At 44.7% G+C, this 27012-nt stretch overlaps 1 long non-coding RNA gene across 1 annotated transcript in view; it reads left to right on the top strand.

Annotated features, from left to right (window-relative positions):
- The window catches only part of LOC143839873 (uncharacterized), a 43980-nt gene extending 32616 nt beyond the window's left edge, over nucleotides 1-11364 (top strand). The window contains exons 2-3 of the long non-coding RNA XR_013231922.1: nucleotides 6081-6260; nucleotides 9802-11364. This is a non-coding gene — a long non-coding RNA (uncharacterized LOC143839873). The remainder of the gene's footprint in view (nucleotides 1-6080; nucleotides 6261-9801) is intronic.
- The last annotated feature ends 15648 nt before the right edge of the window (nucleotides 11365-27012 follow it).

The raw sequence follows: 27012 nt of genomic DNA, 5'->3' as shown, positions 1-27012 counted from the left end.
CTAGAGGCTTCACCCTGAGCTGCAGGCTGGAGTATGAGCTGGGGCAGGTTGCCTTGCCTCTTCCTGCTCCGGCATGGAGGAGCATTTGGCCTTGTGCACCTCACCCACCTCAGAACCAGGGCCAAGAAGTTCCCAGTGAAGAAGTGGAGCAAAAAAAATAGAGCAACAAAAATGGAAAAGTAACTGCACGCCAGAGAGTTTTCAATGTGGGGTAATGACTATGGAGCAGCAAGTGCTCTTCCTCTTCCCACAGCTTCTATCTGACTGCAAAATGCCTGAGTTGAGTCCAGGAAACCCTGGCAACCCAGGCTGAACCCTTTAAAAAGCACATGTTCAGTTTGGTCTCAAGGAAGTTGAGCCAGTGAGTGCTGGTCTGTAACAGTTGTTACTTGATGACAGACTTCCCTACTGGTTATTTCTTTGGAGTTAGACGAGGACTACAGAAGTGAGTCTGGTGGAGTACTCGAGTGTGTGACTAGTATCTGGGAGATCCAGGGCTGATTCTGCACTTACTTCCCCCCCCCCATTGTCGACCCTGCTGAATTCAGATCGATTTGAACCCGGGTCTTCCTCATTCCTCCCCCCCACACACAAATAAAAACAGAAAGCTTTCTGCACGATTGGTGAAGCTCAGAGGGAGAGAGCAGTAATCACAAAACAGACTATTAAAACAGACTATCAAGATCTAGGGAGGAAGCTCAAGCAAATTGGGGCACAAGTGGTATTCTCTTCAATCTTGCCTGTCAAGGGAAGAGGAATGCGTCGGGAGAGGAAGATAATGGAGGTGAATCAGTGGCTGCGTAGCTGGTGCCGGCAGGAGAGATTTGGTTTCTGGGACCATGGGATAGGCTTTCTTGAGGAAGGCCTACTAGCACCTGATGGACTGCACTTATCAAAGTTGGGGAAGAATGTGAGGCTTTCCGCACCGGGATCCTTGTAGCAAATTGTTTGCTGAACGAAAAATCGCCATTTAAAATAGTGGAATTCGTCATTATGCATACCTGACTTTGTAGTGGAATCCAGTTGCGTTTCCATCGTTTCCCACAAGCTTCCAGTCTCAGCAAAAATCGCTAGAAAGGAAGCGCTATTGCCAAGCTCGTCCCGCCCCTGGCTGTCAAGCAGCCAATGGGCAGCCGTTAGCATGCTCCCAAACAGCCCCTTTCCCTTTAAGAAAGGTTTAAAAAAAAAAAAACACACCCATTGCAACGAATATGTGTTGATTTGTTGCAAGGAGAGACCCATCCAGCTGGCAGCTGTGTTTGAGCTGTCGTTTCATCGTTGCCACGCTCCCCCCGAGTGAAACCCCCCCCCACGGGCCCGATTTTCGGCCGAAAACAGTGTAAAAAATAAAGGGAAAATACATCAGCAAACGGGCTTTTCTGTTGTTTGTGCTTAGTGACTGTAAAGAGACTCTAAAGAGCTTTGGGGAGGGTCTGCAGCCGGGGAAGCCTCACTGGGTAAACGAAGGCTTGCCGGTGATTTGATCTCCGCTTGCTCGGAGAAAAAAAAATGGCGATCGCTTCGCCGGAAGATCAGAGGAGAGAGCCAGGGGGAGGTACTTTGTAGAAACCACAACAATGGTAACGCACAGAACTTTCCCGTTAGTGTTGCAGATTGGTTGCAGGAGTGTAGCGCTTTCCGGAGGGTGAATCCACTTTTGGGGATTTCCCTGAAAGCGCTACAAGGAAGCGCTTTTTGCGGATCGGTTTCAGGTGTGTGACAGATTGTCAACGACGTTGTGCATAACAGCAAATCAGTAGCGTTTTCAATTGGCAACCATTGTGCGATTTTGAAGGCGTGCAAAAAGCCCCTGTGTTTGGCAGGAACCTGGGGAGATTCATCAGGAGAGCTTTAAACTGAAGCCACAAGGGGACGGAGACGTTCAACATAGGGAGTGTAAGAAAGAAGACCGATCGGGGGCAGCCCAACCAGAAAGGCCAGCTCATAAGGAACCAAAAGTAAAAGGATTCAGATGCCTTTATACTAACGCCCGAAGCATGGGCCATAAGAAGGAAGAGCTGGAACTTCTCATGCTGATGGAAAGGTATGATCTAGTAGGCATCACAGAAACTTGGTGGAATGATTCCCATGACTGGAATGTAATAGTGGATGGATATGAACTGTTCAGAAAAAAACAGAATAGATCGAAGAGGTGGAGGAGTGGCACTGTATGTGAGGAAAGGGCTTACCTGTCAGGAAATTCTAGTGAAGGAGAGCATATCTACAGTGGAAAGCATATGGTGAAAATAAGTGAAGGGAAAACAAACAGTGTGGTGGTTGGTGTCTGCTACCAACCGCCTGACCAAAGAGAGGATTTGGATGCTGCACTTTGTGAGCAGCTTGAGAAAATATCCAAGCGGCAGGACCTTGTCATCATGGGTGACTTCAATTTCCCACATGTGTGCTGGGAAACAAACTCTGTGAAGCGTCCTCAGTCACGCAACTTTCTGACCTGCCTGGCTTACAATTTCATTTATCAAATGGTAGATGAACCCACAAGAGGTTCAGCCATATTGGACTTAATACTGACCAACAGGCAAGAGTTGGTGGATGAGGTGAAGGAGGTGGGGACCCTAGGGGGAAGTGACCATGTCCTCATAGAATTCCTTTTGAGATGGGGAGCCAAGGAAGCTTGTAGCCAGACACGAATGTTGGATTTTTGTAGGGCAAACTTTAATAAACTTAGAGACATGATGAGTGTCATACCATGGATTGATCCATGGACAAGAATCCATGGACAAGAATGCTGGAAGGGAAGGGAGCATGTGAAGGGTGGGCGCTACTCAAACAGGAGCAGAAAGGCTCAGTGCCTATTTTACATCTGTTTTTTCCCACAGGTCAAAGGGTTTAGGCACATCTAGAGATGGCAGTAGCCAAAGGTTAGTGTCTGGGTGGCAGGTTGACATGGACATAGAGGTTGTTGAGAGGCATTTAGCTGCACTGGATGAGTTCAAATCCCCTGGGCCGGATGAAATGCACCTGAGAGTGCTCAAAGAACTTTCCAGAGAACTTGCACAATCCTTGTCCATCATCTTCGGGACTTTAAGGACTGGAGATGTCCCAGAGGACTGGAAGAGAGCAAACGTTTTTCCGATCTTCAAAAAAGGGAGGAAGGATGACCCTGGAAACTACAAACCTGTGAGTCTGACTTGTGTTGTGGGGAAGATAATGGAGCAGATATTAAAGGGAGCGATCTGCAAACATCTGAAGGACAATTTGGTGATCCAGGGAAGTCAGCATGCATTTGTCTCCAACAGGTCCTGTCAGACCAACCTGGTTTCCTTTTTTGACCAAGTAACAGGTTTGCTGGATCGTGGAAATTTGGTTGAAGTAGCTTACCTCGATTTTAGTAAAGCCTTTGATAAGGTTCCCCATGATGTTCTGATGGATAAATTGAAGGACTGCAATCTGGATTTTCAGATAGTTAGGTGGATAGGGAATTGCTTAGAAAACTGCACTCAAAGAGTTGTTGTCAATGGTGTTTCATCAGACTGGAGAGAGGTGAGTAGCAGGGTACCTACTGTGCTCGGTCCGGTACTTTTTAACATATTTATTAATGATCTAGATGAAGGGGTGGAGAGACTACTCATCAAGTTTGCAGATGACACTAAATTGGGAGGACTGGCAGATACTCCGGAAGATAGAGACAGAGTTCAACGAGATCTGAACACAATGAAAAAATGGGCAAATGAGAACAAGATGCAATTTAATAAAGATAAGTGTAAAGTTCTGCATCTGGGTCAGAAAAATGAAAAGCATACCTACTGGATGGTGGATACACTTCTAGGTAACACTGTGTGTGAACAAGACCTTGGGGTACTTGTGGATGGTAAAATAAACATGAGCAGGCAGTGTGATGCAGCGGTAAAAAAGGCAAATGTCATTTTGGGCTGTATCAACAGGAGCATCACATCAAAATCACAAGATGTCCTAGTCCCATTGTATTCGGCACTGGTCAGACCACACCTGGAGTACTGTGTGCAGTTCTGGAGGCCTCACTTCAAGGACGTAGATAAAATTGAAAGGGTACAGAGGAGAGTGACGAGAATGATCTGGGGCCAAGGGACCAAGCCCTATGAAGATAGGTTGAATATTCAGCCTGGAGAAAAGCAGGTTGAGAGGGGACATAATAGACCTCTTTAAGTATTTGTAAGGGTGTCATTTGGAGGAGAGCAGGATGCTGTTCCCGTTGGCTGCAAAGGAAAGGACACGCAGTAATGGGTTTAAACTACAACGATATAGGCTAGATATCAGGAAAAATTTTTTTCAGAGAGAGTAGTTCAGCAGTGGAATAGGCTGCCTAAGGAGGTGGTGAGCTCCCCCTCACTGGCAGTCTTCAAGCAAAGGTTGGATACACACTTTTCTTGGATGCTTTAGGATGCTTTGGGCTGATCCTGCGGTGAGCAGGGGGTTGGACTAGATGGCCTGCATGGCTCCTTCCAACTCTATGATTCTATGATTCTAAGTGTGGGCTTCTGGGGTGCAGTCATTTTAAAATAGGGAGAGAAACCTTGCAACTGGGAAACAGGAAGTCTTTGAACTGACACCCTGGCCAATCAGGGAAGACTGCTTTGCTATTAGTGTTGCAGGCACAGAGCAGGAAGTTAATTCTCCAAAAGCAGAAATCTACACTTCTGCTGGTGGCTTTCAAAGGTGGTTTTTCAAATATGGCAACTTATATCCGCTCCTAGATATCGCGGGGGAAAGGTAGGGTCACCATGGATCAATCATGCATATTGCAGAGGGAAAATTTAAAATGCCCGAAATCAAAATGGAAATTTAATTCAGTGCAGAGGGGAGGGATTTATTTGGGCTGGGAGTGGATAAAAAGCCCTGTGTAGACTCGACCCAGGTTTGTATCCCCACTCATGCTATGGAAGCTGGCTGGGTTACTTAGGGCCAGTTGCACTCTCTCAGCCTAACAATCTCAGGGTCATTGGGAGGAGGAGAGGAGAATGATGTAAGCTCCTTTAGGTCCCTAGTGGAGAGAGAGTTAGGATGCAAATGTATCAATTAAATTAATAAATAAGCAAACTGATTGATTCTGTCAGATGTACACATTCTCCTTTAAATTAAAAATAGTAATTGGTTTGCATTATGAGATTATTGATGGAACTGTTAGGATAGGCTTTGGGAGAGCCCAAGCAGATTTTCTTGGAAGGAGTAAAACTCCTTTTCAGCTTAGTTCCTGCAGGATAATTAAGATATACAGATGATAGAGAGATTGATAGTTGTTAGCTAGACAGACAGATTTTGAGTAAGGCAATGCTGTGTGTATGTACTTGTAGTTTACTGTGTGGTTCATGATTAAATTCAGATGGGGGAGAATTTTGGTTGTGGGGGTATAATCTGGAGACAATATTTGTCCTCTTTGAGAGCCAGCTCGGTGTAGTGGTTAAGAGTGATGGCCTCTAATCTGGAGAACCAGCTGTGGTTCCCCCCACTCCTCCACATTCAGCCAGCTGGGTGACCTTGGGCCAGTTACAGTTTTCTCAGAGCTCTCTCAGCCCCACCTACTCCCCAGGGTGTCTGTTGTGGGGAGAGGAATGGAAGGCAATTGTAAGCCATGATGAGACTCCTTGGGGAGTAAAAAGCAGGGTCCAAAAAAACAGCTCATCTTCAAATTTCTGAAGGTACCAAGCAGTTCTGTTATGCAGAGTTACCGTAGAGCAACCACCATGACCATCATCTAAAGAGGAATAGAATGCCAAATAGTTTCTGGGGGAGGGGCATGTCCCTCCTCAGCATGCTGCAGCAGGAGCTGCTTAGCAGCCTTCCCTGTACCATTCTCAGCAGGCTCTGATAGTACAATAGCTTCTGTAACCTCTGCATGTTCTCTGTCACTTTTCTTGCTTGGCATTATTTGTTTTATGTTGATACTGTCAGTGCACTTAAAGTGATCATACATCCCTCCCCCCCCCCCTCTTTGGCATAAACAAAATGGCTTGGATTTCACAATGAGAATAATGGGAATGTGTAGTCAGGCTTGGAGGAGACTGATAGCAAAGGGAAATAAATCTTCTGCATTCAACTGGAGTTAGGTACTGCTGTTTCTGAACAGTAATCCTGTCATTTTATAGGAAAGAAATGAAGCCTAGCGGAGATGGGGGTACTCGTTGATCTCTCGGTGAGCAGCTTGATGGCTTTGGTTCAAATATCTACCAGCACCCACCCAAATGCTTGAAGGGTCCCATCAATCTCAGACTCCTGCCACGCTCCCAGGGGATATATCCCCTGGCATTTGCGCTCAGAAGGTGCAGGTATGTACCTGACTTTCCTAATGATGTTCCTACTTGGCACAGTCTGGCACAGTAAACTAGCCTGTTTTAGGAGTACTGTTTTATATTGCTGAATAGGTTTATGTCTCTGTGGTTATCTTATTGCTGTTTTTTTCAGTATTGATCATATTTATGCTTATCTTTCTTACAGTTTTATTGTTGCATTGTTTTTCTGTTACGGGCTGCCTCCCTCAGGCCTTATTCCTTCAGGTGGCATAGACAATTTTAAAAGAAAGAAAGAAACCACAACTGCTGCATGTACCTCCCCAAGGCAGAAGTGCTAGTTCACATAGACAGCATCTTCGTGGGACCAGGCTGCAACCATAAACTTTCCAGTGACCCCCAAATACTTCTGCACCCCTTGCAGGAGGCAAGGGATGTACAACTAGCCCCATGATCCCATGTGATGCTATCACAGAGATAGCAGTTCAATCGCCTAGTGAAAGGAACTGTGTTTTCTCTTGGATCAGGAGTCATTAGAGCAGCACTTTGGTGTCCTGCGTATGCTTGTCTCCACAGAAATCTTGAGATGCATCTAATTCCTCTAAGACACACAGGGAGCTGAATTTGAAAGATTCTGACTTGCCCCCAAGCCACCCACTGAGTCCAAGATGTGGTTGGGATGTGAACAGAGATCTTCAAGACCACTCTGTCCAGTGGCATATATGTACGGAAGCTTCCTGCTGGGTGATGGTAGCATAATGCCACCCTTCATGCATTCAGGAGCCCAAAGATGCCAAGCCTGCAGCTGTGACTGGGATGATACCAGGAATATGACATAGTGCATCATATTTTAAAAAGAATTAACAGTGGGGAGTGACCCTAGCGTAAATCAGTTTTGAGTTGAAATGTGACACTAGTAGGCGCACGAAGGGGGAATGCTCTCAAAAGCACACTTTGCAGCCATGGCTAAGAATGAAAATAAAATAAAAAAAAAGATTGAAGAAATTCTAGCAAGCTCTGTAGGTTTAAAAGTTCAACTAGATATCAGCTGTGCTTTACTGTGTCCCCCCCCCCTCCTCTCTCATGCCAGCAAAGTAGAAGTGGGTTGAGGGAGGAAATGGCATGAACCACAAAGTGCAGCTACCCCGAAATTGATTGGTTTAGCCTTTTGTTCCCAAAGGAGACAGGGCACTGTGCCAGACGGTTATTTGTTGGAACTTCTTTTGTTTTGTTGTTGCTTCCCCTCCCCCCATTTGGTTGCCACCCAAATGGTGAATGGTGGCAGCTGTAATGCTAGATGAGAATACATGTAATGTGCCATAAATAAACAGAATAAGACACCCAGGAAGCTGCGGTAATCACTGCTTTGATGTGGCATGAATTATCGTCCCTGGGAAAGCTTCCCGTTCCCTGGGTATGCTTGTTTTCACTCTGTTACCACTGCTCTGGGAAGATCTCTTTCTCCATCTCCAGATTTCCCCCTTTCCCATTGACAGCTGTTACCCTTTGACTCTGTGAAAAGCATCCCCCCCCCGCCTCTCCTTTTTATCTCCACACTGGTTCTATCCCTGCCTCATAGTAACAGATGAGACTGGGCACTTGGCCCTCTCCCAGGAGTGAACTGGAGATGGTGCTTCAGGGCTCTGATGAACCTTTCCAAGAGAAGCAGTGACCCTCCCAGACAGCGGCTTCTGGAAACCTCTTGGATTGTGTCTGCGTTTGTCTCATTCCTGAAAATGCCCTCCTGTTGAACTGACACCATCGTAGCTCTGCTGGGACAAGCAGCCATGCAGATAAGTCTCTGGTGGCACCTTAATCATCGTGCTGTCTAGCCTGGCTCGGAACATTTTAGCAGCATAAAATAAAAGGCAGGCGGTTGGGATTAGCACAGTCTGTCCTCTCCCCAGCCCCCCCCCCCAGCCCCAGCCATTCACTGTCAGCTACAGATGCTGCGCTGTCTTGTCAACAGGTTTCTATTGACTTTTTCAGAGGGTTGCACCGTGAACTAGTTGGAAGGAGTAAACGCCTGTCATATCTTGATACGGCAGCGTAGCATCTTATTAAACCAAGCTCGCCTTTCCCTCTGCATAGCTTCCCCCCCAAAAAAAATGTTTTACATTATCATTTTAACTTCCCTTGACCATTTTGTTGTTGTTTCTTTTATTTAAAAAAATTAAAAACTGAAATCACTTGGTTGCAATAGCCTCAAATGAAATGAAAAGTGCTTAAGTGCTGCTAAGGTTCAACAAATGCACTGACCTTATGGTAATTTAGGTGTCACAGGGCACCAATAAATGCCAAAGCGCTGTCTTCCATTCCATAACTAGCTAGACAACTGCTCCGGAATGCGATAAAGCTTCCACCCTGCCTGCTAGTAGGCTTAATGAACGACACCAGCAATAAAGTGTCTTTAGACTGGTATCTGTGAGAGCCCTCTAGTGGCTGAAAGTGTTAAGATTGGGGGTTCAAAGAGCTCTATTCAATGGTGACAACTGATGCAAGACTGTTTTTGTATGTGAAAGAATGACAATATGAGATACTGTTGTCCTCCTAAAGAATCATTTTATCAAACAGCAGCATTGCCCTCCCTCCTGGGCCACAGGCAGACCATCGCAGCCACCCAGTCTCACAACACTCCCCCACCATTGCATGTGGAAGATGTCCTAAAACCCGCCAGGATAAGCCAGTGCTTAAATTGGAAGGGAGAGATGTGGTTGAAGTGATGAATTCCCAATGCTCTCTTGTTGCATGGCCACACTTTCCTTCATAATTCGCAAGGTGCCCTAGGACTTGGTGGATTTTTTTTTTAATTAAACTTCCTTTGTTTCTTTCATTTATATTTTCTTCTGGAGCCCAGTAAACATGACATGCTTATCCATAGGGAAATGCTCATAAAGTGGGTGCTTTGGCCCTAACCCCTGGCTACAGATGTCTGCTACATGAGGCTCCGTTCTCATGAAGGTTCTGGATCATGAGAATGGAGCCTACCTGTGTACTGCTTGTTAGCACAAAACTGCTGTGCCTCTTTGTGGAGAATATGTACATGAGGGGGTGGGGTCATGTCTCTTGGTTTTGAGCAGGAGGTGCAGCCAGCACATGTGCAGTCCCTCATCTTCCTCAATGATTACTGTCTCACTATAACTTTTTCATTTATTAAGTAAAGGTAAAGGTATCCCCTGTGCAAGCACCGAGTCATGTCTGATCCTTGGGGTGACGCCCTCTAGCGTTTTCATGGCAGACTCAATATGGGGTGGTTTGCCAGTGCCTTCCCCAGTCATTACCGTTTACCCCCCAGCAAGCTGGGTACTCATTTTACCGACCTCGGAAGGATGGAAGGCTGAGTCAACCTTGAGCCGGCTGCTGGGATTGAACTCCCAACCTCATGGGCAAAGCTTTCAGGCGGCTGCCTTACCACTCTGCGCCATAAGAGGCTCTTTTTATTAAGTATGGGGCTTTAATTTTTCACAATTCAAAATTTTGTGGGTCATATGGGACTTTGCTAAATGTGTGATGCACTTGAAAGGCAAAGACTGAAAACAGTGACCAGAGAAGACATCCATTTCTGTTTACCTCCCAACAGTTTCAGCTTCTGGTTGTTATACTGCCAATGGATTCTTTATTCTCTTCACTGCCAGAGGAAGGGGTGAGCAAGGGCAAAACTGAGAGAGGGCTGACAAGAGGTTCTCCACAGGTAATTACAGCAGCCATCAGAGCTACTAGCAGCAGTAGCACACCCGAAAGCTTCTTGTTGTGCTAACGCTCAATCACAAACTCCAGTGTGCATGAGCCCTTTGACTATATGATTATGAGGATGAACCGTTATCACATTGTGCTGTCTAGGCTGAAAATTGAATGCTGACAAAGTGGATGGTTGAGGTGACCAAGAATAACAATTCTTATGTTCACACATTTCTAATCACAGGGAGCTATTTCCTTACCATCTGTCCTTGTTGTTATCTGAAAGATCATCAATTCTTACCTACCTTTTAACAACCAATTTCTATAACTTTACAAGCAGAGTGGATATCATTATAATGGGTAGGTTGTGTGTGCAGGCAAGGTGATATATTTGTGCTGCAGCTGCACAAGAGCACCTATTGGTGAGGCCTGGGCCACTGTTTGTGGGAGTGATGAGGAAATTACAACAATACAACACAGACCCCATGCCCCCAAGTACTATACTCTTAACCCTAAGAGAATGACTTCTGTACTCAGGTCTTTTGCAAACCCTCTGGGCATTCTGTGCTGTCAGTCACTCTGGCCTCAGCCTCAGAATTGTAGGAAACCAGTTTGTAAACCTCCCTAGGCTTCTTACTATTCCTCATGGTTTCCTTGCTTCTGGAGATGGGAGGCAACTGATTCCCATTGGCTGTCTCTCTCCCCCATGATAGGCCAGCTAAATCACTTTGTATGGACAGATTCCCTCCACCCTCTTTCTCTCTGTGGATTTGGAAGAACACAATCCAGATGGTGGGGATGAATGGTCAAACCCAGCAGTTGTTAAGTTGGCTCTCACTGTGGATTGCAGTGGTCTATAACTCTTGCCAGCCCTGTGTTAATGAATGACAGACATTGGCTAATATGGAGAAATAAAGAGGTTGTTTGGTGACACAAAACAGTTTGTATGACCCTAGCAACTAGGTGAGCTTCATGTTTTGTCCTGTTTTGTGTGGATCCAGTATTGCATCCCAGTTATTTACTCCCATGTCATTCAGCCATTTAGAGTCAAGCCTGCTCCTGTCAACCTAACCTGGGTTCTGTTTCATGGTCACGCTGAAGGGACATATAACCCTGATTGCTGGCTGGATGAAGCATGGATCATAAAGTTGTCAAGCTGTCAATTGCTTGTTTACTTACTAACTAATCATTTTAATTGTATTTAACCCATGAAAATAGGTTTGTTGTGATTTATATGCAATAGACACTAGAATACAGTTTAATTACACTGGGTTTTTTTCCTTTATGCACTGCATGCATTAACCTTTCACTGGTGTATGCTTAGGAATCTTTCATTCATCCGAAGCATGAAAATAAAGACTCATTTAATGGGCACTTGTAATTTTTTTCCTGACTCAGTAGCAATGATATTGCAAAAGCCAACAGTGGGATTCAAGTCTTGTAGCACCTTAGAGATCAACGAGATTTCGGAGAATAAGCTTCTGAGAGTCAAATCTCCCTTTGTCAGATACAAAAGATGAAGGGAGATTTGACTCTCAAAAGCTCACCCCCCCATCTTCTTGGCTACTGGACTTGAATCCAACTCTTCTTCTGCATACCAATATGGCTACCCTTGTAACCTCATAGCAAACTGTCTCATGATTTCTCTTGCTGATTACTGCATTTTATTTTTAAAATAAGGGAAGTTGAAAAGTGTGTTGCAAAATGCTGCATTTTCAAAAGCTTATCAGATTTGCAAGAAGGCAGCGCTACCATGAAACTGTTAGAAGCTACACATTTCTAGGGAAACAACCCTATTTTTCAGCGTTTGTCCTGCTGATCATGAAATTGAAAAGTACTTTGCCTAAATTGGTGATATCTGAACTCATGTGTCCATCCATAATTTTTAAATCTTCAGATGCTTTCTATTTGTTGAAACTTGTTTTTGTCTCACTGTATTTGTTACCAGTGGTTCTTCTACTGTGCCTGCCTAATATCAATGTGAAATAGAGTCCATAGGGGGAAGAAGCAAAAATAAAAAACTGGCAAATTGCTGTAGGAAACATTCATCGTGTTGACCCTGATTGAGCGATGCATGTACACTGCAGCTGTGTTAAGTGGTAAGACTTTCATTTTACTAGATTCCCTGGCCAAAAAAGCCTCTCAAAGAAGATAGAACCAATAACCCCAAATAACTGCTGCAGAACCAGGAAATTCCAGCAGAACTGTGGGACATGGTGGCAAACCAAATACATCAAACATACAACCTGAGAATCCACACCAATTTCAAACTAGAGAATTGTCCAAGTCAAAGTGAATTGGAATGCAGTTGCAAGCCTAACAAATGTAAAATCAGATAATCTGTACCAATGGACCACCTGAGAAGGAGAATGTCAAACCTGAGAATCCACCAGAAATGCAAAACAAACCAACCTGTACAAAGCATACAATGTTGAAAAACCAACAAAAGCAACTTAAAAGGACAGACTCAAAGCAAAATCAACACAGCAAGCCAATACTTAGCCCAGAAAAACACCAAACACTTAAAAAAAAACCCAGTTCAGGGAGACTTCATATGTTCCCAACATTCAATACTAGTCCCAAATATTTTGGGGATTTTTTTTAGAGTCATTTCCTGGTATCCTAGAAAATCCCAGACACCTGAATATCAATAAGGCATTTTTCATATATATGTGTTGTTATTAGGGATGTGCTTTATATAGATCTAGTGTATATATTAGTACCAGATCTATATAATGCACATCCCTAATAAAAATATTCTTGGTTTCATGAAAGAAAAAGAGCTGTGGGGAGGGTTGTTCTCTGCTTTTTACTACTAGAAAGAATCACAGAGTGTCTTACAATTGCCTGCCCTTTGTCTCCTCATAACAGAGACTCTGTGAGCTAGGTGAGGCTGGGAGAGCTCTGAGAGAACTGTGCTAGTCCAAGGTCACCATCTGACTGCATGTGGAGCAGAGGTAAATCAAACCCGGTTCTCCAGATTAGGTAAAGGTATCCCCTGTGCAAGCACCGAGTCATGTCTGACCCTTTGGGTGACGCCCTCCAGCGTTTTCATGGCAGACTCAATACGGGGTGGTTTGCCAGTGCCTTCCCCAGTCATTACCGTTTACCCCCCAGCAAGCTGGGTACTCATTTTACCGACCTCGGAAGGATGGAAGGCTGAGTCAACCTTGAGCCGGCTGCTGGGATTGAACTCCCAGCCTCATGGGCAAAGCTTTCAGATGGCTGCCTTACCACTCTGCGCCACAAGAGGCTCCACAAGAGGCTCCAACCACTCTTAACCACTACACAAAGCTGGCTCTCAAAAATAAAGGAATTAATGGAATGACCAGCATAACAAATGTAGTATATTCTTTATATTTTACTGTATCTTCATTGTAATTATTACATTTGTAATGTAATGAAGTACCTGTAATACACAAAATATTTTCAGTGGAAGGTCCTGACAGGGAATCTCTCTAATAAATTTCAACATGGGGAAAATGCACCTCTGGATTTGAAATCTCAGTTATGTCAAAGTCACAGAATATGCAGGCATTACACCTCCTGAAAGTCAAATCAGTGTTTACTCAGTGCACTACTTTCCATTTAGCAGTTTTTGAATGCACACATAAATTAATTGATAAACTTGTTAACATCGGCAGAAAAAACTCTAATTAGTTTGTTGATGCAAATTGTAACTCAGCAGGAAATTTGGGTCTGTAAAATGATCTCACAGATTTAGTCACTTAGAGCTGCAATGTTTTAAATCAATTATTATCTCATCTCTTGCAAAACACACGAGAGTTATAGCTAGTTTACTGAATCCTCTTACTTATAACCAAGTTGATAATACTAATCAGATATCTCAGCATTCTACATTTTGCTTTAGATCCTAGAATCTGTTCCATCCCTCTATAGGATGGGACATTACTCAGCACCTTTTCACTTAATGTTCTTAAACTTTGTTTCCCCACACTTGTTGCGGACCACATGTGGTCCATCGACTAATTGGAGGTGGGCCACGAAGGACGCCTTCTCTCCCCCCCCCAGCCCTTTACTTCATCCCCCCCCCCGGCCCTTTACAACACACTTTGGGTGTCATTGTCTCCCATCACTCCCAGATGGGACTATCTCATTGCAGAGAAACAAGCTCAGGGTTCCCACTGATTTGTCATTGTCATGAGTTAAAATTTCCATGAAAATAAAATGTTCCTTATGTTCATTGTTGTGGCGTGTCTGTATCTTATTTTGAAGGGATGTTTAAACATTACCATAGTGATCAGAGAGTGTTAGGGCAGTGGTTGAGAGTAGAGGAGTAAACTACCCACCCCCCCACCGGGCCTCAGTTAAATTGTCAAGCGTCGAGTGGTCCCCGGTGATAAAAAGGTTGGGGACCACTGTACTATATAACCTGAAAGTTCACATGGACCATGGGATCCTTCCCATTCCTGCTAGATCTACACATGTCTTGGGATACATCATGTGCATGTTTCTGGTAACACGGGCCCTACTGACTCCATAGTCAGTCTCTGCCAGGCTGTACCAACCTGCTCAGTTCAGTCATGGGCTTCTGTGCATGAAGGTGTCTCTGTGTGAGACACCCTTCCATTATGGGCTACCTTTATGGTAACAGGGAGGGGGCTGCATTGTTCAGTAGACAAATCAGATTGGGCACATGTTCTCACAAAGCCAGTTAAGAGTGAGGGCAGAAAGCATTACCTGTATTCTGATTTAGTTGCATGACATTCTCACATTCTCATTCATTGTATTGGCTCAGTGATCCCTGACTATGAGTAGGAAGGTAATCACTATTCTTAAATCATGTCAATGATGCTGAAGTCGCTAGTCAGGGAAGCAGTAAAAGAAGTACAGAGAATCAAAAGAGAATCATCTGGAACATATCATGGAAAGTTTGCCTTTCATGTTGCATATATTTGCTAGGCGGCCAAAGGGATATTGTTGCTAACCAACCCAGATCAAACTTCTGTTACCTTATAGAGCCTGAAGAAAGAATGGTAGCATTACACAAGTGAGATCTGGATTAAAATTTCCCTTTAACCTTGTTTGGCAATCATAGTTGGTTCTGTCTGAGAGCCTAACCTAAGTCATAGGGTTGTGGTAAAGGTACATGTGCTGCCCTCAGCTCCTTCAGAGCAGAGTGGAATATAAAAATGACAAATAGAAATCTATGTCCAGCCACACAGACACCAGTCTCCTATGGGCCCATTATGCACGGTGGGAATAGCACACATTCGAGGTGGAATGGCGGCGACTAAAATCACCGATAACGCACGGTGCCAGCTGCAACCGGCCGCAGGAGGGAATGCAGGAGGACAACGTTGGCAACACGCAGGCAAAGTGCTCAGCTTAGACTACAGCAACAGGCTAGGTTAGGCTCAGGTGGGGCTTATTCATCGGAGGAAGGCTGAGTGCCAGGTGCAGCCACTTGGTGTGACAGCTCAGCTTGTTCTTAAGCACAGCAGAAGTGCTTCCCAGTGTGGCTGCAACCTTGTGCACATGTCCACCCATTGCCTTGAATGGTTTTCTGCTCCCCGACGCTTCGGCGAAGCTCTGCTTGACTTATTCCCAGCTTGACCCTGCTTCACCTGACTAGACTACGCTTTGATTGGATGCTCCACAGATTCCCGGCTTGACCTTGGTAAAGATAAACGACAACTCTTTTGGTTCTCCTTTGGACTTCATCCACTAGCAATTCCTGATAAGACCCGGACTGGATTTTTGACTACTCTCTGGTACGCGCTTTGAACTTGCTTGACTTTGTAACCATACTTGCCCTTGCACCAGCCCTGTGTGTGCCAGGCTAGGGCAGCACAATATGTGACCAGAAATCGCCGTTTCAGCAGCCGTGCATAATGGGCCCTGGTGATTAACTCCCTACCTCTCTGTGAACTAAAGTCAGTCCATTTTGCTCCTTATGAGCTATGCCTCCCTCACCTCCCCCAGTAGCTGAGAACCATATGAAACAAACTGTAGATTTCAACTCAGTGAATAAGTTGGTGCTAACATAAGTGGCTTAGAGGGCTATGTCTTTAGTCAAGCCTCCAAAGATCAGGGAACAGCTTGCCTCTTTAGAAGTCCACTTTCTTTAGCACAGAAAACAGGACGTTTCTAGCTGGTGGGCAATAGCCTTTCAAGCCCAGGTGCTATCGAAGCGGCCTGTACAGGGTCCCAGGAGAGTGGAAGGCTGGAACAGAAGCCATACCTTTTGCCCCAACACTTCCTTTAACGCTAGGTAGGCTTTCCTTTGTAAAGTGTGACATTGCTATGTGTATGGGCATCACTCATTCTTCCAGGTACATAGCCTTAAAATAATAACTTTTAAAAAATCCAAAATAGTTCTAAATGAAGAAGAGAGTGTGTTGTTATATCTCACTTTTCCTTACCCAAGGGGGTCACAAGGTGGCTTAGAAACACTCTTCTCTCCACAACAGACACCTTACGAGGTAGGTGAGGCTGAGAGGTCATTCAGCTGCCCATCTGGGGAAGAGGAATGGGGAATCAAGCCTGGTTCCCTGGATTAGAAGCTGCCGCTCTTAACTACTACCCCAATCTGGCTGAACCACAAAATGCGCACAGTCCCGCTGTAGTAATGTTGGTCACATTTCTAGAGCCTGGTGCTATATTTTCAGAATATTATGAAAATACTATGACTACAAAACTGAGGCGGCATTTCCATTTTTGATGGAAGTGGATGGTGGATGGGAGAAATATTGTGGAGGATAGGCATATGTTTTATTATTATGAAAAATACTCTTTTCATGATGTTTCTGGAGGTGGCATTATTAGCTAGGAGAAAGAGTCTACTCCCCATATTAACAGTAGGAAGCACTGCCTTCATTCTGAAGTGGCCTTTGTGATATTACAAAGTCAAATCTGATTAAAGATGTGGCATGGTAATGTCTGTATGACTGACTACATGTCCCCCTGTTGGCTGGAATCATTTAGTCAGGATCAAGGAAGAAGTTTCAGAAAACCCACAGTGACACTGATCAGCTTTTGAACAGATTTCTGTGAACAAATGGGGCCATTTTTCTATGAAAATGGTTCATGCCAATATTTACGCCTGTTCACCCTGTAGTACTTCTAAGCTACCTTTTAAATATGTTGGAAGATGAAAAACCAGAACACAGATTTTAAATGAATACAATTAATAACAGCAATATTCTGGTAGAGGAGACTGCTTTGTTTTGCTATAGTTAAATGTCCTTCCATGCAGAAGACACAGCAGGACAGAATCACATTTGCGCTTGAAAAGCAATGCTGGCTCTACAAGAGTACCTCTGAGCTTCTGAAATGCCACCATCCATATAGAGCCCATTAAACCAGTCCCAGTAGGGTGCCGGCATAGAAGAAAAGATGCTTCCATTCTAAGACTTGATGGCAGCTTTATACACATCCTGGGAAAATCCGTGTTGGTGGCTTGGTTAATAGCACAAACATATCCTTATGGGCTGAATGAACAACTGGATGAACCTTTGATGTGAAAAGAACACCAGATGTCAGGAGTCTTTAACCACTGCATACGTTAATATGGTGGAAGTTGCTGTGGGTCAGTATTAAGGCAGCAGATACCTAACAACTCACCAGGGAGTGCTGCCCAAACCTGAGGGAAGATGCAGAATTCTTTGAACTGGATGCAATGATGGGCAGGATGTAGTCCCAGCCATCCTAACCAATTTTCTGGTGGTAAGAACTTTCAGTGGAATATTTTAATGGTTATAGAAACATTCCTGCCAATGCGTGGCAGTGTTGGACATCTGAGTGTTTGAGCTGGTTCTGTATTGATTCTAGTTGTTCTCTGCATTCCGTGGAAGTTGCCTGCTATCAGCAGTTACTAAGTCCTGTGATGGGAACCATCTTTGCTAAAGTTTGTTCCTTTAAAAGCATGTTACAATAGACAGGGATCATCTGTATAGCTCTTTTCATATCCATGTCCAAGAAGATTATAGCACTCAGCTTTGTATTATATCTTTAACCGCTCCTAGCGGAGCGGATAAAATAATCGGTTAAGGGCCCCAAGGGCGTGCCTTGTCCGTGATGAGGAAGGGTGCTGATAGGCCCCTTCCCCCGGATTGGTAATCGGAGGGCCCAATCACGCCTGCCAATTGGGCCTTCCGATTGTCAGTCTGGCTGATTGGGCCCTTCGATTGTCAGCGCGGCTCACAATTGGTCCCTTGCCGCTGGACTGATGAATCAGGAGGCGTGAAGCGCCTCCCAATCTGCCCCCCATCGACTGCGCTCGCAGCCGCCTGGCAGCTGCCATTTCCTCACTCGCCATCGATGGGGCAGGTCGCTGCCTGCCTGCAAGACCACGCAGTCCCAGCGGCCACACCTGTTGCTTTGCTGCTGCCTGCCCCCACACCTCACTGCTGGACCCCTCACCGCCACCACGCACAGCCGCCCCAGCCAAACACTCCACGTTGCTGCTCCCGCTGGCCGCCCCGGTCAAACACTCCACGTCGCTGCTCCTGCCAGCCACCCCAGCAAAACACTCCGGCGACCTGTCCTGGACCACCGGAGATGACCACCCCACCCACACACCAGCTGATGCTCACGTGGCCATGCTGGAGGAGCCGCAACGAGCCCAGCAGCTGCCTCCTGCCCTCCAGCCCGCCCGCTGCCAGTTCCTCCCAACCCTTGCTAACACCGGTAGGCCGCGGACCGGGGGGGGAGGACGACTTGTCGCCGCCGCCTCACAGACTGCCCACCGCCCAACCTCAGGTCCCTGCTCTAGCCCTGCTGTGCCGCAAAACTCCCCAGCCCCATTAGCGCCCGCTGTCTTCAGATTACAGCGGGCTTGATTTCTAGTTTCAGAATATAATACATTTGTTCAAATACCCTTTCTTGAGCTTTCTCAGTTGAGAAAATAAACCACTGAGCATGGTGCTGCTCACTGATGTGACCACGTCTATGACTACTGCCAGGACACTTCCCATGCATGCTGCTGACATTTGATTATGTTCTGCCCTTTTCTTTGAAGGACTGGCTGGCCACCTGCCTTGTCCTGCTAAAGGACAGAGTTGGGGGGCATTACTGTTTCAACCATGTGAGATGGGCTGGGCTGCACATGACACTGCCGCAGTGAATTTAAAGCACCATTGTCCTTTTTTCTAAAGCAGCTGAGCTCATTATAAGCTCCACTCTTCTTTGGGTCCAGCAGATAAACCTGTGAGTTCAGTTAAATGTATTCTTTTATTAATGGTGACTTAACTCCTGTTAGGATTTAGCGGACTTTGTTTATTCACTGCCATGACTAATTGCAGATGATTAAGGGTGCGAAGGTCATCCATTTCCTAGAGAATGGGTAATATCAGTGCTCTTGTGTTTAGACTTAATTATTTTAATTGCTTGTTTACTTATTTAGGAAACTTCTACGACAAGACAGTCTGGGGTTTATCATTACACAATATTTTTTATTAACTCCTTCTTATAACAGGAGCTCTCCTCCTTTTCCTTTGGATCCTCTTGAGGTCTGGAATCCTGAGACCAATTATGAAGAAGCAGGTGAGGAGGGCATTGTATTGTATTGGCTGAGAGTTTGAGCTGTGGACCAGCAAGTCCTAGGTTCAAATCTCATTTCGACCAAGAGATGTTAGTAGGTTGCAATAGTTCTATTCACACTAATGTGAACAAAGTTTGCATCCAGGGGCACAAAGTTTTAAGCTTTCATGTGCAGGCACACTTCATCATACAATTATTCATGTACAGTACATCCTTGTTTTTTCTTTCTGTATCAAGTAATTTTTATATAAGTGCTGATTATTTAAAGCAGTCTGAATATCCTGGTCCAGCCCATGTTTGCCAGATCTTCATATGGTAAGATTAGCCATAATTAATACCTGGATGGGAGATGACCAAAGAAGACCTGGGTTGCTGTACAGCAGAAGGCAATGGCAAATCCCCTCTACTAATCTTTTGTTGTGAAAACCCCATGTGGAGTCATCATAAGTGGACTGCAACTTGGTGGCTCTTCATTATTATTACTGACTAATTCTCCTGTTATAATCAAGGCATGTATAGATGAAGGTGAGATTTAAACTCCACATTTATCCAAATATTGGTCACCAGATTCATTTGTAAAGTGAACAGCATGCATTGGCTCATTCTTACAAACAGGTTGTTCAGGTACATGGAAGCTATCCATGTGTTCACTGAAACACATGGTCAGGACTACTGTGTCTCAGTCATTGCAGTATGAGGATGATAATGCTGATCTGCTTTTCAAAATTGTCATAAGGGTGACTGAGATAATCTATGTGAGCCAACCCAAAGCTCGGTATAAATGCAAAGAATTTTGGGTTAGTATAGTATTGTAAGCTACCATTCTTTTAAAAGATTTGGGCAAAACAAATAGAACAAAGTCTCGATGTGACATATGACATCATGCTTCCACCAATCCAACATATAGTCAAGGACAGACAACCAGCTGTTGAAATAGTATTTGACTGGTGCTGACATAGAACTAAACATGACATTTTCTTTTCTGAAAAATGAGAAGCAAGCTATCTATTGCTATGTTTCTCACATGCATTATATACGTCCTGGATTTTAACAGTACTGGGAACTTTCACAAACATTAAATGATGCACTTTCAATCAACTTTCAGTGCACTTTAGTGATCATTTGGAAGTGGAAGTTACTGTTTCACAGAGCATGTGGCAGAGATTGCAGAACGTGCAGCAAGAGTATGTGGGGCAGGCATTATGTGGTCCATGGCATAAGCACTTTGCAATTCATAGGAATCCAACCACTTGGCAACATGGTTTATATGAGGGTAGGGGGTTGGTGGGTTGTTATAGACCTGAGGATTAAGGTGTTTCCTATTTCTGGATTAAAATAAAAGATTTTGAGAAAGATTATATGTGATTTGTATGAATCTATTATATTAACTGCTGCCTTGACTTACTAAATTTCCTGAAAAGAAGGCCTTTCTCGGTCAGAGATGATCTTGTCTGAATTTCAGAAGGTTCAGGGTTGATTCATATGACTTTCCTAATGAGGAAGTCACATGACTGTTAGGGAATCCTGAAGGAAGGAATACAGACTGGTCATGAAAGATGGAGAGGGCTGCAGAACAGACATCGTTTGCCCTTTGGTTTTTCTTGTACAGATGACATGTGCACTGTCAGCTCCTAGACTGTAAGGGATATTGGACAAGGCTTCCTTACAAGGCATGCAAACTGGGGATTGTTTCATTCCCCCCCCCCCTGACCTTTTGGGTTTTTCTGCCAGGGGTGGCTAAACTGTGGCTCTCCAGATGTCTATGGACTACAATTCCCATGAGCCCTTGCCAGCACATTCTGGCAGGGGCTCAGAGGAATTGTAGTCATAGAAGCATAGAATCATAGAATAATAGAGTTGGAAGGGACCTCATGGGTCATGTAGTCCAACCCCCTGCACTATACAGGATGCTCACAACCCTATCGTTCATCCACTGTAACCTGCCACCCCCTTAAGCCTTCACAGAATCAGCCAGGAGGAGGAGGAGGAGGAGCCGCGGCCCGTTACCAATTGATCCACGGACCATTACCGGTCACTAGACCGGGGGTTGGGGACTACTGATCTATATGGCAGCCTTTTAAATACTTGAAGATGGTTATCAAATCCCCTCTTAGCCCATGGACATCTGGAGAGCCACAGTTTGGCCACCCCTGCATGGAAAGAGCTTCTGGTCATTTCCCCATGTAAGTAACCCAGAAGATGCTTGACCATATGCTGAAGCTGGATTTGATTTCCTCCTTGGTAATTGGGTCAACAATGGCAGCCACACCTAGTAGTTTTACAATGGCATCATCTCACTTCCTCTGACAGGAGCTGGGCAGAAGAGGCATATGCAGCTCAGCCTTGGGAATGGGCAACATTGTGTCTGATGGGGAACTTTTAACAATCACTGCATTCTTATTTATGGGCCATGGAGCCCAACAAGGAATGTTTAGGATTTAATTAAAGTGTCGGTGTTCTCCCAACCAGATTGTATTCTTTTATGCTGTGGGTAGTCTTGAGGCAAAAGGCCTTTCCAGCAGCATATGTGTGCTCTGATCCTCCTTAAATAACTGAACCATTTCTTCCTGAAAATCATTTCATTCCCATTAAATGCAATGCTGTGTTTTTTTTAATGTATCTTTCAAATAAACTGCATCATAACTGTTGCATATGATGATCATAATTCTGCACGGAGAATCTGTTTGCAAAGTATATTGGCAATACTTAGGGCTATATTTTCAAACCTTCTGCCTGGTTAACTGCCATTTGGGGGGCACTGCTGCTAGCATTGCTGTGTAATTTGCACTTCCAGTTGGATGCATCACAGCTAAACAGCAGTGTATTTGGATAAGAAATGCAAATATTTAACTTATGGGGAAATAAGACATAAACAAACCTATTCAGAAGAGGCTCAGGTAAATAAGAGCCAGAAGTGCAGGGAAAGCCTGGCACGTTATATATTTGTCCACATCTAGAATTTATATAACCCTCTTGTCAGGTCCTGGGGTTTCTGGGTCCAAACTCAGTGAAGCAGGGTCCAGCGAGCTGGTTTGACTCTGGCCTCAGATAGCACAGGGGGAGGTGAGTCTGCAAGCACCATGTTCCCTCTCGCCTGCTTGTGGTAGCCCACTTTGCTCTCTTGGCATTTCTGGGTCTCATCCACGCTCTTCCTTTCTGGCCTGTCCTACACCTGCTGCTATAGTCTTCACTCACAGGCTGAAACATCACTGAGCTCTCCAATCCCCTTCTCCCTAGTAGGATTCATGTATTGACATCCCTGGCACCCAGTAAGGCACCTTCTCCCCAGCCCCACCCTCCTGCATTATCCCTGGTGTGGGGTAGCCTGCTGACCCGGGCTCTAGCCTCCCTTTTCTGCTGGCATGCCAGCCTTTGCTGGTGCTCTTATTTGCCATCCCTCCTCCCCCAAGGTTGCGGTTCAGATTCCTCTGCACTCTGTCACAGCCTTCTTCCTACATGGAGTGAAGGATTCCCTAGCAGTAGTGGCAACCAACCCCACTCCCTGGAGTTTCACTACTCATTTATTCCTTCAGCGACTGCCCAGTCTCCTCTGCTGCCCAGTCTCCTCTGCTGGTAAGTGCAGGGGTAAGTGCATGCCACTTAACTAGTGCAATTTGAAGCCAAACAATTGAGAACTGGATTTATGCAGTGAGGGCAACCACTTGCCCCCTTGATCCTTGTCTGTCTTGGCTAGTCAAAGGGGGTAGCCAGCATATAGGAGGTTAGCTCAGAGATATTATTAATCAGCTGGATATGGACAGTTTGGCCATTCTTGTTATGTTAGATCTATTAGCCACTTTTGATGTGGTCAACCACGATAGATTGGTCCACCACCTTGCTGGGATGGGGCTATGGGGCACAGCTCTTAATTGGCTGTTCTCCTTTCTGCAAAACCAGACTCAGAGGGTTGCAGTGGGGGGTGTGATATTGTGTCCCTATCACGTTTACCCATTCTAGCAGGCTCGCAACTGAAAACCACAGCCCAGGCTAGAAATGTGGGGGTGATTCTGGATGCGTTGCTGACTTATGAAGGCACTGGTCACGATGGTAGCCTTACCTGTCTTTGGAAAACTTAGCCATGGTGATCAATGCAATGGTCACCTCCATAACTGATTTCTGTGACTTGCTTTACGTGGGCCTGCCCTTGTCTCTGACTCAGACATTGCAGCTGGTGCAAAATGCAGCTGCTAGGGTCCTCCCGGGAACACCTTGGAGGGCCCATATCCAGCCAGTGCTAAGGCAGCTGCTTTGGTTACCAGTTGCAGCCTAGATCAGGTTCAAGGTTCTTATTTTGACATTTTAGGCCCTTTACAGTCTGGGACCCACATATCTGAAGGATTGCCTGTTGCCCTATCCCCCCACAGGGCTTTATGCTCTGCAGGTACCAACTTACTGGTCATTTTTAGCCCCAGGGAGGTTTGCCTAGCCTCAACCAGTGCCAGAGCCTTTCCAGTACTGTCCCCAACCTGGTGGAATGCACTCCTGGAACAGCTGAGGGCCCTGCAGGAACTTTCTGCATTCTGCAGGGCCTGCAAGATGGAGCTCTTCTGCCAGGTCTATGGTTGAGGTCAAGGCTCAGAAGATTAGATAGCCCGCTCTGGAAGATACTGCCATCACGTTTTAGACCATACAGGCTGTGGGAGGGGGGTGATAGTTTTGCCACCAGGGATTGAGCTGATGTAATTGTTTTAATGGGGGGTTTAACGGGGAGCTATGTGTTTTATGTGGGTTTTATTTTATTATGTAACCTACCATGAGACAGCTTGATTTGAATGGCAGGATATAAATTTTATAAATAAAATAAATAAATGTTCATTCTTATCCTAATGGCAGCCATGATGCTGCTGTGGTAAAAGTGACTCTTAAAAACACTGTCTTGTGCAATGGAGGAAGGAGATTCAAGAAGTTGTTAATGTAACAGAGGCAACAATAATATATAATCACAGAGCTGGCAGGTCCATGTATTCCAAAATGTGAGCCCACATTGGCACTGAACTTCCTCCCCCGTAGATTATGATTCACATAATTACAAGTAACAAATGGGATCAAACAAAATTTACCTTGTAGGTAAATAAAGGAATAATTTTGTAAAATGTTGTTGTGTCCTAAGGGCAGAAAAAGGACTTATTACAAGGTGCTGCAATGAGAGATATTTACCAGTTGTGTAATTGCAGTTCACTCATTTGTATTAGTGTGACTATGAAACACTGCCTGACCAAATTTATTTCCAGATTGTGGGGCTCCATTGGTGCACCTGTTGTGGGGAAGATAATGGAGCAGATATTAAAGGGAGCGATCTGCAAACATCTGGAGGACAATTTGGTGATCCAAGGAAGTCAGCATGGATTTGTCTCCAACAGGTCCTGCCAGACCAACCTAGTTTCTTTTTTTGACCAAGTAACAGGTTTGCTGGATCGGGGAAATTCGGTTGATGTCATTTACTTGGATTTTAGTAAAGCTTTTGACAAGGTTCCCCATGATGTTCTGATGGATAAATTGAAGGACTGCAATCTGGATTTTCAGATAGTTAGGTGGATAGGGAATTGGTTAGAGAACCGCACTCAAAGAGTTGTTGTCAATGGGGTTTCATCAGACTGGAGAGAGGTGAGTAGCGTCAGTCAGAGTAGTTCAGCAGTGGAATAGGCTGCCTAAGGAGGTGGTGAGCTCCCCCTCACTGGAAGTCTTCAAGCAAAGGTTGGATACACACTTTTCTTGGATGCTTTAGGATGCTTAGGGCTAATCCTGCGTTGAGCAGGGGGTTGGACTAGATGGCCTGTATGGCCCCTTCCAACTCTATGATTCTATGATTCTATGATTCTAAAACAGAGTTGGACCCTTCTAAGCCTATTCATTTCAACGGCTTTAGAAGGGTGTAAATCCGTTTAGGAAAGATTGCGCTGCAAATTACCTAGTCTTGTTTGCGGAGCATCATCATTGTGTGATTGAACAGCCGTTCTTTTAATAATATTTTCCAGATTTTATGCAGCCCCAATATGCATGAACGCATTGGTTAAATTACAATGCAAAAGGAATACTATTGTGAAGCAATCAGGCACACTTTATGAAAATATTCATTTACTTAGCTTTCATTTGTCCTCTAGTGAAATTTTCAGATAGATCTGATTTACCCCAAAGGATTTCATCCAGATGCCTTCTTTGCTCTTTTTGCCTTTTCATCCATACACATAACTCCCTTTCTCCTCTAACCACACCCTTTCATTTGCCCCCATCCCTTTATCTCTAACTTTTCTTCTTTAACCACCCCTTTTCGACTTCTATCTCTTATTATCTTGTATAAAAACAGAAAGGAAAAATTATGTGTTCCATTGCTATTCAATAAATTTGGTATCTGCTCAGCCAGCACTTTTTTTCACTAGAACAATGGCTTTCACTCGGGATGTGCAAAAACTGAGAAAATGTTTTGAGGTAGACTCACAAACTAAAAATATTTCATATTTTCATGAAACCAGTTCATGTGATACAGTAGTGAAGCCTCTTTGTTTATTAGAGACACCAAATATGCATAAACTCTGTCTGAGACTTCTCTACCTGCCCTCCAAGTTTGGTGATAACTGGTTTTTTGGACAATAAAATCAGAGTCCAGTAACACCCTTAAGACCAACAAAGATTTATTCAGGGCATGAGCTTTCAAGTGCAAGCATTCTTCCTCAGACTAAGAACTCCCTATAATCTGACGAAGCTCATGCCTTGAATAAATCTTTGTTGGTCTTAAAGGTGCTACTGGACTCTGATTTTATTGTGCTACTTCAGACCAACACGGCTACCCATTTGAATCTGGTTTTATGGAATCTGAGTTACAGTCCCTTTCAAGAAAGCTATCTGGGGAAATGAGAGGTGCAGGTTCAGGATGGTGCAGAATGGGTTGTGTGCAAGCTAGAGACACCAAACTTGCAAAAGACCTCCAGCTGATTCTCCTCTAAATGCCACTTCAGTTATGTGCAGATTGGCATATGGGGTCCAAATTATAGCCCTACCAAAGAAGGAGAATCATCCTCCATTGTTTCCAATACATGGGGGGAGCAGCAAAAAAAAACAAAACAAAAAAACACAAGGGAAATAGATGCTCATCAGAACAGAATCAAAGTCCCTGAGAACATCTGCAGTAGAGACTGAAGATGGGGGCATTTTTGCAAGCCCAGCAGAACCAGTGCCAGTATAAACCCAACAGGACTAAGGACAAACCACAGCATCTATGTAGTAAAAACTGAAGGTGGGGAGATTTTTGCAAGTCCAGTAGAAACAGTGCAATCTTTAGAGTGTCCAGAATTACCAGTGCAATCAATGAGATGCAATGCCTTGGGGGAGGTGCACACAGTTGGGGGGGGGGTGACAAGCTCTGTGCAAGAAATTGAGAAGGGAACCCAAGTCAGCAAAGGGGGGAAATACTCTTGAAGCTGACAAGCAGCTGGGAAGCTGATATATCCCAAGATGCAGAGGGAGAAAATGAAAACAATCTAAGGCTGGAGAAATCCAGCTGCCTTGTTGCTTTGAAGTTCCTCCCCATTGTTCCACTGGAGTTTTCTAAACAGTTTAATTGAGTGAGGACAGTCTGTCTGGAAATATATCCAATCATGAACCACCACAAACT

This window comes from Paroedura picta, chromosome 1, assembly GCF_049243985.1.
Source record: "Paroedura picta isolate Pp20150507F chromosome 1, Ppicta_v3.0, whole genome shotgun sequence".
Taxonomy (NCBI): domain Eukaryota; kingdom Metazoa; phylum Chordata; class Lepidosauria; order Squamata; family Gekkonidae; genus Paroedura; species Paroedura picta.
The sequence above is the reverse complement of the archived record's forward strand: the minus strand, read 5'-3'. Positions and strand labels throughout refer to the sequence as shown.